Raw genomic sequence first — 9232 nt, forward strand, 5'->3', positions numbered from 1 at the left:
AGAGGAAAAAGGCATTAAAAGAAAAAAAAAAAAACAAACAAACCTCAGGGACTTCAGCCTCACATTTGGAAATCACGCTCTCCTCCATCATCATTATTGACAAAGGCAAGGATCCTGGGCATGCGTTATGATTCTGGCTTTCAAAAGCAGGTGGGGCCGGGACAGCTTTCATCCGGGCCCGCAGGCGCATTTCTGACAGGGCAGCAAAGGTAAGCTGGCCTTGCTAGCCTTGAGTCCTGTCTGCCCCGCCCCACTCCCCCCTCCTCCTCCAGCCCCCTTCCTTCACCTCTCCAACAGCAATTAGCCAAGATTTCAGTGAGACTGAACTTTAGGAAGAGTGGGAGCCCCCCACAAGCATTTTTTAAATTAAGTTTTTATTGTGTAAAACATACGTGTCATAAAATTTACCATTTTAACCATTTTTCTTTTTTTAAAGATTTTATTTATTTATTCATGAGAGAGAGAGAGAGAGAAGCAGAGGGAGAAGAGGCTTCCCCACTGAGCAGGGAGCCCGATGCGGGACTCGATCCCAGGAGCCTGGGATCATGACCTGAGCCGAAGGCAGACGCTTAACCATCTGAGCCACCCAGGCGCCCTCATTTTAACCATTTTTCAATTGGCATTAAGTACATTGACATTGCTGGCAACCATCATCACTCTCAATCTCCACAACTCTTTTCATCATGTGAAACTGAAACTCCGTACCCATTAAACAATAACTCCCCATTCTTCCCTGCCCTGGCCCCTGGCGGCTACCATTTTTCTTCTGTCTCTGTGAATTTGATTACTCCAGATACCACATCTGAGTGGAATCACAGAGTATTCGTCCTTTTATGGCTGGCTTATTTCACTTAGCATCATGTCCTCAAGCTTCCTCTGTGTTGTAGCATGGGTCAGAATTTCCTTCCTTTTTAAGGCTGAGTACCCCCGAAGCTCTTAAAAGTTACGTAACTATATTTGTCTGCTAGGGCTGCCACAGCAAAATACCACAGACCGGGTGGCTGGAACAACAGATCCTGATTTTCTCACAGTTCTGGAGGCTGGAAGTCCAAGATCAAGGTATCAGCTGGTCTCCTCTGGGGCCTCTCTCCTTCGCTTGGAGGCAGCCACCTTCTCACTGTGTCCTCACACAGCCTTTCCTTGTGGGCATGCATCCATCCCTGATCCAAATTTCCTCTTATCAGTTCACCCCTCAGATTGGATTAGAGCCCACCCTAATCTTAACTTAATCACTTCTCTGAAGGCCCAGCCACAAATACAGTCACATTCTGAGGGACTGGGGGTTAGGGCCTCAACATATGAATTCTGGGAACACACTTCAGCCCATAACCTTCCTGAGAAACACATTCCTCAACTGAATGAAAAGCATCATGGCCCCCTCCTGGGTGCTGTTTCGGCTTATGCCCATGAAGCACTTGGCATAGCACTGGGGTACAGCAACTTCTGTGTGGAACCAGCTAGCATCATTGCTGTGTTTTCCCAAGTCTTAGTATGGGTCCTTCCAGCACATATTGGGTGCTCACTTAACAACATGTGTGACTCCTTCTATCTTGGATTGGGTCGGGGCTGGGGCAGCTAGAGGAAAAAGACTCAGGATCATACCACTGTGGGAAAGAGAAAAAATGGGGAGGCAAACACAGACGTCACCTGCGAAATGACCCTGCCCCGGCTAACCTGGGATTACCAAGCTGCCTTATGTTCATGATGAATAGTCTTAACAGTTACAACTGACTGTGTGCCAGGCATTGAACCCATCGCTCTGCAGGTGTCTCATTTAATCCTCAAGTAGCTACTCTTCTCATCCCTACTGCTCAGATGACAACCGAGGCCCACAGAGTTTAAGTAGCTTGCCAAGTCACATAGATTGCAAGTGCTAGAGACGGCATTCAGGCCCAGAAGTTCTGTGAGGGGAGCCCAAGAACTTCTGATGAAAATGACATAAAAATTACCAATGCCTGTGAATATGGATGATAAAAAACACTTATATAATAAGGGGGTATGGTGAGGGGATAGGCTACTGGCTATTTTTCTTTCATTTAAAATCTTCCACTTCTTCAATTGTGTCTGTGACATTTATTATTTTTTATTTGTTGTAAGAAAAGACGTTGCATGTTGGGGTGCCTCTCCCTTGAGGATTAAAAGAAAATCACATATACTTCCTCTCCGGTGTTGCTGCATAAAGAGTTTTCCTCTTTGTCCTCACCCAGGATTTTAAGAGCAAACAGCCACCTGGCTCCTCAGAACTCCTTTGGTCTCCATCAAAAATAGATTTTTGAAACATTAAGTTTTTTTCTTTTAACTTTTTTTGTCTCCTCTTTCTCTTTCTCCTCTTTTTTTCTTATTCTCTTTGTTTTTAAAGCAACTCATATAAATGAGTTTGTATCAGCTTGTTCTTGCAAAATGTGTGTTGCAAACTCTGGGTCCCTCATGTCCCAACATGAAGATGGATATCTTGGATTTGAAGAGTTCTGGGGAGAACCACAGAGGGTTGGGTTGTTTTGTTTGTTTTCCCGAGCTCTCAAGGCAGTAAGAAAACCCTAACCTCACCACACTTACCCTTCCAAACCAATTTTTAAGTTTTTCCTCTAAGAAATCAGTCAAGTCCCTATAAAGGACGGCAAGAAAATCCCTTCTGCCACACACCGTCTAACTTCCTGGGTTCCATTAAAACAACTGTCTTTTTCATAAATAATTTCTGATGTCTTTGCCCCAAACCTTGGAGAGATTTTGATCTGGAATGATCAGATTCATATGAGATGTAGAATATCAGGAGTAATTAAGTATCCTCGATGCTCCCCACCATGACCCAATCTTCCTTTTTAGTTTCCCCCAGATCTCAGTGACGTCTCCAACTCACTCACCATGTCAACACCCAACTGGCCATGAAATCGGTTACACAGCTCCTTCTGAGTAAGGTGGTCTTCACACTTTGCATTGGGTGACCACCATGCCAGCCACAACAGCTTGGTCAAAGACATCCGATATGGGCTGGACCTAAAGAGGAGACTGTGAGGTGGCCTGGGCCGAGCACGTGGCCCCACTGGAAAGCTTGAATGCAACACCCTGAGAACATAAGCACAGAGACAGGCAGGAAGAAGAAAATGGGAAAGAGAGGGAAGCAGAAACAGAGGGTGTCTTGAGCAGGGAAGAATTGCTGAGTACAGAACAATGGTTTCTCCTCTTTGGAGGAGACCACACTCCAGTAACTGGAGTTGCTATGGTTCCTGAATGGTTTTCCAATTCTTCATGAGGCCTGATGGTGTTGCTGCTGAGATGGTCTTCTTTGCTAACTCACTGCACATAAGTGTCAAAAAGCCACAAAAAGCCACATCTCCTGAGGTGTCCTCAAGTGTATCATCCGTTTGTGGTTCTTTTGTTTTGTTTTTTTTCTTTGCAAGTGGAAAGAGCCCAACATTCTTGTCTAAAAATGAATCCATAATCTTGTCTCCCAGACCTGTTCTTTCTCATGTATTGTCTATGCCTACTTTTGATATCACTATCCCAATTCTTAGGTTTCTCCCAATACCTTCCTTACAAGAGTCTGTCAGTACATTTGGCAGAGCCTAACAAATCTATCTCCACAATACAGCTCCCAGATCTCAGGGTTGGTAAATAATCCTCTCACACAGCACTACCCTCCCCGCTTCACTCTTAGCAGACATTACTAATTGATCACCACACTCTTTCCCACTTAACTAATCAAGGCTAAAAGCAATAGTAGCTCTATTCTTTGAAGGCCTGTTATACATACCAGCTACCGGGCTAAACATTTTGCATGCCTTAGCTCATTTAACTCTTATTAAAAAAAAAAAAAAACCTGTGAAAACATACTATTGGTTTTTTTCCATCGTACGGTAGAAAAGAGGCTCAGAAAGAGGAGAGAAATAGCCTGGCTTCTCCTTTCCTCCAGCTCTCCCGTCTTTCTCTATGGCGTCCCACTTACTAACTCTAGCTGCAGCCAGTTGGTAGAGTGGCCAGAGAAATGTAGTTTGCAGGAGTCAGCTCCTTGCGGTGCAGAGCAAAGTGCAAGACAGGAATTGGATCTGAGACCAAACAGAATGACTGGCGAGAAGCCTCTCCTGATTTCACAGCAAAAAGGAATGTGTCCTGACTCTGGAAACCCAAAGCATTTGATTCAGAAATTTCCTTCTGTACTTAACATTTTTTATCCAATAGTTACATATTTGCATTTGTGCAGAACAGTTTTGCTGGTCTTTTCTCCTTTGGTCCATAGGCTCTATAGGTCTACTGGGAAGACACAAGTGTGAATTAGTGTCACTCTTGTAATATTGCCTAGCCCTGTGCTTTGCTCAATAAATATTTATTAAATGATGAATGATCACCGAGGTATGTAGCAGGGCGTCAAGGGGTATGCCAAGCCACAAGACAAACACCTTACATTTCCCTGGAGAGTCCATTTCACAGTATGGTAGGTAATTTTAAACATGATTTTTATATAAAAACAACCAAAAAACGAAGTCAAACAAAATTTACATGATTTTTAAAAAGATAAACTAAATTCATTTAAAAATACTATGCTCTTCATGTATTCATTTTGTTTGTTTCTCTTTTTTTCTTCAACAAATGTTGACTAAGCTTCTTCTATATGCCAGGCACTGTTCTGGACAGACATGATGCCTGCCTTCAGGAATTTTACGGTATAGTGCAGGCATCAACAACATTCTCTAGAGGACCAGACAGCAAATGTTTTGGGCTTTGTGGGCCAACGGTCCTTCTGGCATTACTCAACTCAGGCATTGTAACAGAAAAGCAGGGCAAGGGAGGGAAAACTAAATGGGAAGAAATCAGAGAGGGAGATGAACCATGAGAGATTCTGGACTCAGGAACTAGACTGAGGTTCACAGTGGGGGGTGGGGGGGGTTGCAGGATGGGGGAAGCAGGTGACAGGTATCAAGGAGAGCTTATATGGTGATGAGCACTTGGGTGTTATATGCAACTAATGAGTCTTTGAACACTACAACAAAAACTTATAATGTATTATATGTTGGCTACCTGAACATAATGGAAAAAAAAGAAAAAGAAAAACCTGACTAAAAAAAAAAAAAGAAAGAAAGAAAGAAAAAGAAAAAAGAGAAAAGAAAAGCAGCCAAAGGCAAGAGGGAAACAAGCGAGTGCCCTGGGTTGCGGTAAACCTAGAGCACAAACACGCGCAGCAGGCTGGATTTGGTTTGCTGACCCCTGTCCAGTGGGGAAAACAGACACTAAATAATGTAGGATGCCACACTGTCAGAGAATAATATAGTACAATATGCTCCGTGGGCAAAGCCGGCGGCAGTCACTTGGTCCCGGAGCGGGGCGGGCTTCAGGGCCGTGCACCCTGTACGGTCGAAGGGACACACGGCTGGGCTTCATGCTCTGTTATCACAGTCTGGAAATTCTTGATCATTTTATATTTGAACTCGTGAAGTCAGAAGGGACACTGGCGAGCAAGCGTGTCCGCAGAGGCGCTGTGCCCGGCGCTAGCGCACACGTGGGCGGACTCGAGCCCGCACGCGCGCCGGTGGGCAGCGCCAAGCGGCCGGCCGGGCCGTCAGGTGCGCGTGGGTACCCTTGCGGCCGGCCCGAGCCCCGCGGGGCTGACGGCACCCCTAGCAGTAGCCGATGCCGCAGGTGGTGGCAGCCGTGGGGGAGGGGAGGGGTCCCCCGGAGGCGCCGCCCTGGCATGCACCCTGGAAGACCAGCTTGCCTGTCCCCAGAGCCAGTCCCTGGAGCACCCGCAAACATTAAGGCACTTCTGGCACTCAGGTAGTTAAGTCTGTCAGCAAAGCATTACAGAATAAGTGTTCGCACTGACATTGCAAGAAAGGATATTAAGGAGTTATTAAAATTGTTCGAAGAATTTAGAATTTCTAGTTTTGAAAACTGTTGTGACAGTGCAAACCAAATACCCACGGGCCTAGATATGGAAATTAATTTTAAAGATGGTCCAAGCCAACAGAATCGTAGGACTTCATACAAAGTTTCAGATAAACCAACAATAACAAGGAAGACAATCTTAAAATTAATTTTCCTTGTGTTTGAAGATCCAGTGATAGACTGCATAAGGGGGCATTTTGAATTATATAAAAATCATGAAGCTGCTTTTGGTTTCTTGTATGACCTCCACAAGCTGCAGAAATCATCAGAGGAAACAGCAATATTAAAATGTTAAATTCGTACGCAAAAATCATATAATTAACATGGGTTCAATAATATAAATACTATGCAAATAGTATTTATTTATTATTTAGCAATAACATAAATTCACATATTAAATTCAGAACATAAAAGTGATTTGTATGAAGAGTTAACTCTTTTTAGAAAAATGGTTCCACAGGCATCATCACCTCCAGATGTACTAAAACTCATATTTCAAAATAATTTATGGAAAATGTATCCTAGTGTTGTCACGCCTATAAAATATGCTGCCCCAGTCACAACTGCATGCATAGATTTGATTTCAACTGTTGAAATTAAATTTATCAAAACGTTTTTGTGACCTTGCATTTATCAGTGGCCACTAACATTACTTTCCGTGACGTGAATTGAAAATGAAGTTGCTGAAAGTCAAAATGTTTACCACCTAATGAATGGACATGTAGGAAAGCAAAGAAAAATCCTGATATCATATTAATCCATATTACTTATTAGCATTATAAAAAACTGACACCAAAATATGTTTTGGCCATTAAAAAATGTATATTGTTACTCATACATCACTACTGTTCTTACTACATTTTATAAATAATAAAATATTTTTAAAGGAGAGCTTTATATTTTACCTTTAACTGTCCTTCCTTTCCTGCTTTTCGAACAAGGGGCCTGTATTTTCATTCTGCACTGGGCCTCACAAACGATGTGGTCAGCGCTGTGCAGGCATTCAGGCACGCTTTCCTGGGGAATTAGAAAGGCCCAAAAGTGAGAGGGAGCTTGTTACACCAGACCAGAGTGTGACCCCAGTACCAGCAGCATCATTGTCACCTGGGATCCTGTTAGACTTGCAGGCGTTCAAGCTCTGGCGCAGAGTCTCTGAGGGTGGACCACAGCAATCTGATTTTAACCCCCCAGGGGATCCTGATGCCCCCCAGGTTTGAGAACCACTGCTGTCGGGGACTGAGAGGAATACAGTGTGTATGCTAGGAGTGTGCGCAGAGGCAGGACTGAGTCCTGAAGGCAATAAGGAGGCAATGGAGGTTTGAAAGCAGGAGTAAAAGCGAAGTCCTTACACAGGTCACAAGGCCCTCAAGGCTCTGTAGGTCCCACTGGCATCACCTTCCAGATCTTGTCTTCTACCACTCTCTACCTCAGCCACACTGACATCCTCTGAGGTGCCAGGTACTCTCCTGCCTCAGGGCCTTTGCACCAGTTACCTCCTCTTCCCAGAATGCTTTTACCCCAGAGCTCTCTTGCGTTCTTTGGGTATCTGTTCAAATGTCACCTTCTCAGGAAGCCCTCCCTAGCCATCCTATTTAAAAGTGCCCCCTCAATACACACACACACACACACACACACACACACACACACACTCACTCACACCCTGATACCTTTTCCTTGTTTTATCTTTCTCCATTGCACATACCAATGCCTGTTACATTGCTTTCTTGTTTTTCGGGTTAATTATCTATCTTGACCCACTTCCTACTGGAAAGGTGGTTCTGCGAAGGTAGTGGTTTTGTTCTGTTTCATTTACTGACATATTCCCAGAGCCTAAAACTGCCTGGTTTTTAGGAACAGCAGAAAAAATAAGAAAGAAAACACTCAATAAATATTGAATGAACAAATAAAGAGATTTCAATTCAAATAAACACACAACTATAATGAGTAAGGAAAAGGTTCCCATGACCTGGTAATAAAGTTGCTAGCAGTTGTTCTTAACTTGGTGCTACGAACTGGGTTTGGTCATTGAGATAGAGACCCACTAGGGCTCTGGGAAGGGAAAAATCCATGTGACCATGGAAGCCTCGTGTGGCACCACAAAGTCAATGCGTGGAGGAAAGTATCCTTAGGCTCTCCGTAAGGTAGAAATAAACCTTGTTGGGATAAATCATTGAGATTTCAGGGCTTATTTGTTATTGCACCTTAGCCTTGCCTAGCCTGCCTAGCCTGCCTAGCCTTACTACTAGAGTCCTTACCAACAAGCAGTGATTGAGAGCAAACTCAGAAAAAATGAGTCTTCTGAGTAACTCTAAGTTGTAAGGGAGATCCCGTACCTTGTTCACAAGTCTAAGTATGTGAAAATGTGGCCAGCATAATGTCCCAATGGTAAAACACAGAAACTGCGAAACGAATACATAAAAGTATACAGATAGGAGGCAGAATCTACAAGTATGGGCTATGAATTAGTCTGTCTGGGTTTGAATCTCAGCTCTCCCACTTACCTTGAACAAGTTAATTAGCCCCTCTGGGTCTCAGCTTCCTCATAGGTAAATAAGGATAATAGCATTAGCTACTTTGTAGAATTGTTGAAGGATTGGATGCAGTCAGGGGAGTCAAGTACTGGGTTCTAAGTGCCTGACATGTACCAACTCCTTAAATCTTCACGGGCAGCTCACTGAGATAGGTACTATTTTATCCCCATTTTATAGACAATGAAACAGATGCACAGAGAGATTAAGTAACTTGTCCAAGGCCACACAGCAAGTGAGAAATGGAGCTGGGATTTGAAGCCTCAGCCTGACTGTAGGGGCAGGGATGAACTGTGAGCTGGAAGTCAGGCAGACTTGAGGCAAATCTCAGCCCCAACACTCACTAACCAATTGACTTTGAGACAACAACTTCACTTTTTGCAGTCATGATTTCTCCTAAATTAGGAAAATAGTAAAAAAAAAAATATATATATATATATATGTACATATATATATGTGTGTGTATATATATATACACACATATATATTTGGGGCACCTGGCTGGCTCAGTCGTTAAGTGTCTGCCTTCGGCTCAGGTCATGATCCTGGGGTCCTGGGATCGAGCCTCATGTCAGGCTTGCTGCTCCCCCTGCTTGTGTTCCCTCTCTCACTGTGTCTCTCTCTATCAAATAAATCAATAAAATATTTTAAAAATATATATATATTTATAATAATACCTACAACAGAGTGGGTCAGTTGGGATAATGTATATAAAGTACCCCCCCCACTCCCACCTGCCTGGCCCTAGTCCCTTGTTCTGATGTTACACATCGAATAGTGCAGCCCAGGTAAGCAGAGGCAGCCCCATATATATATAAAACATATAA

The sequence above is a fragment of the Zalophus californianus genome, chromosome 9 (genome assembly GCF_009762305.2).
Source record: "Zalophus californianus isolate mZalCal1 chromosome 9, mZalCal1.pri.v2, whole genome shotgun sequence".
In the NCBI taxonomy this organism is placed as follows: Eukaryota; Metazoa; Chordata; class Mammalia; order Carnivora; family Otariidae; genus Zalophus; species Zalophus californianus.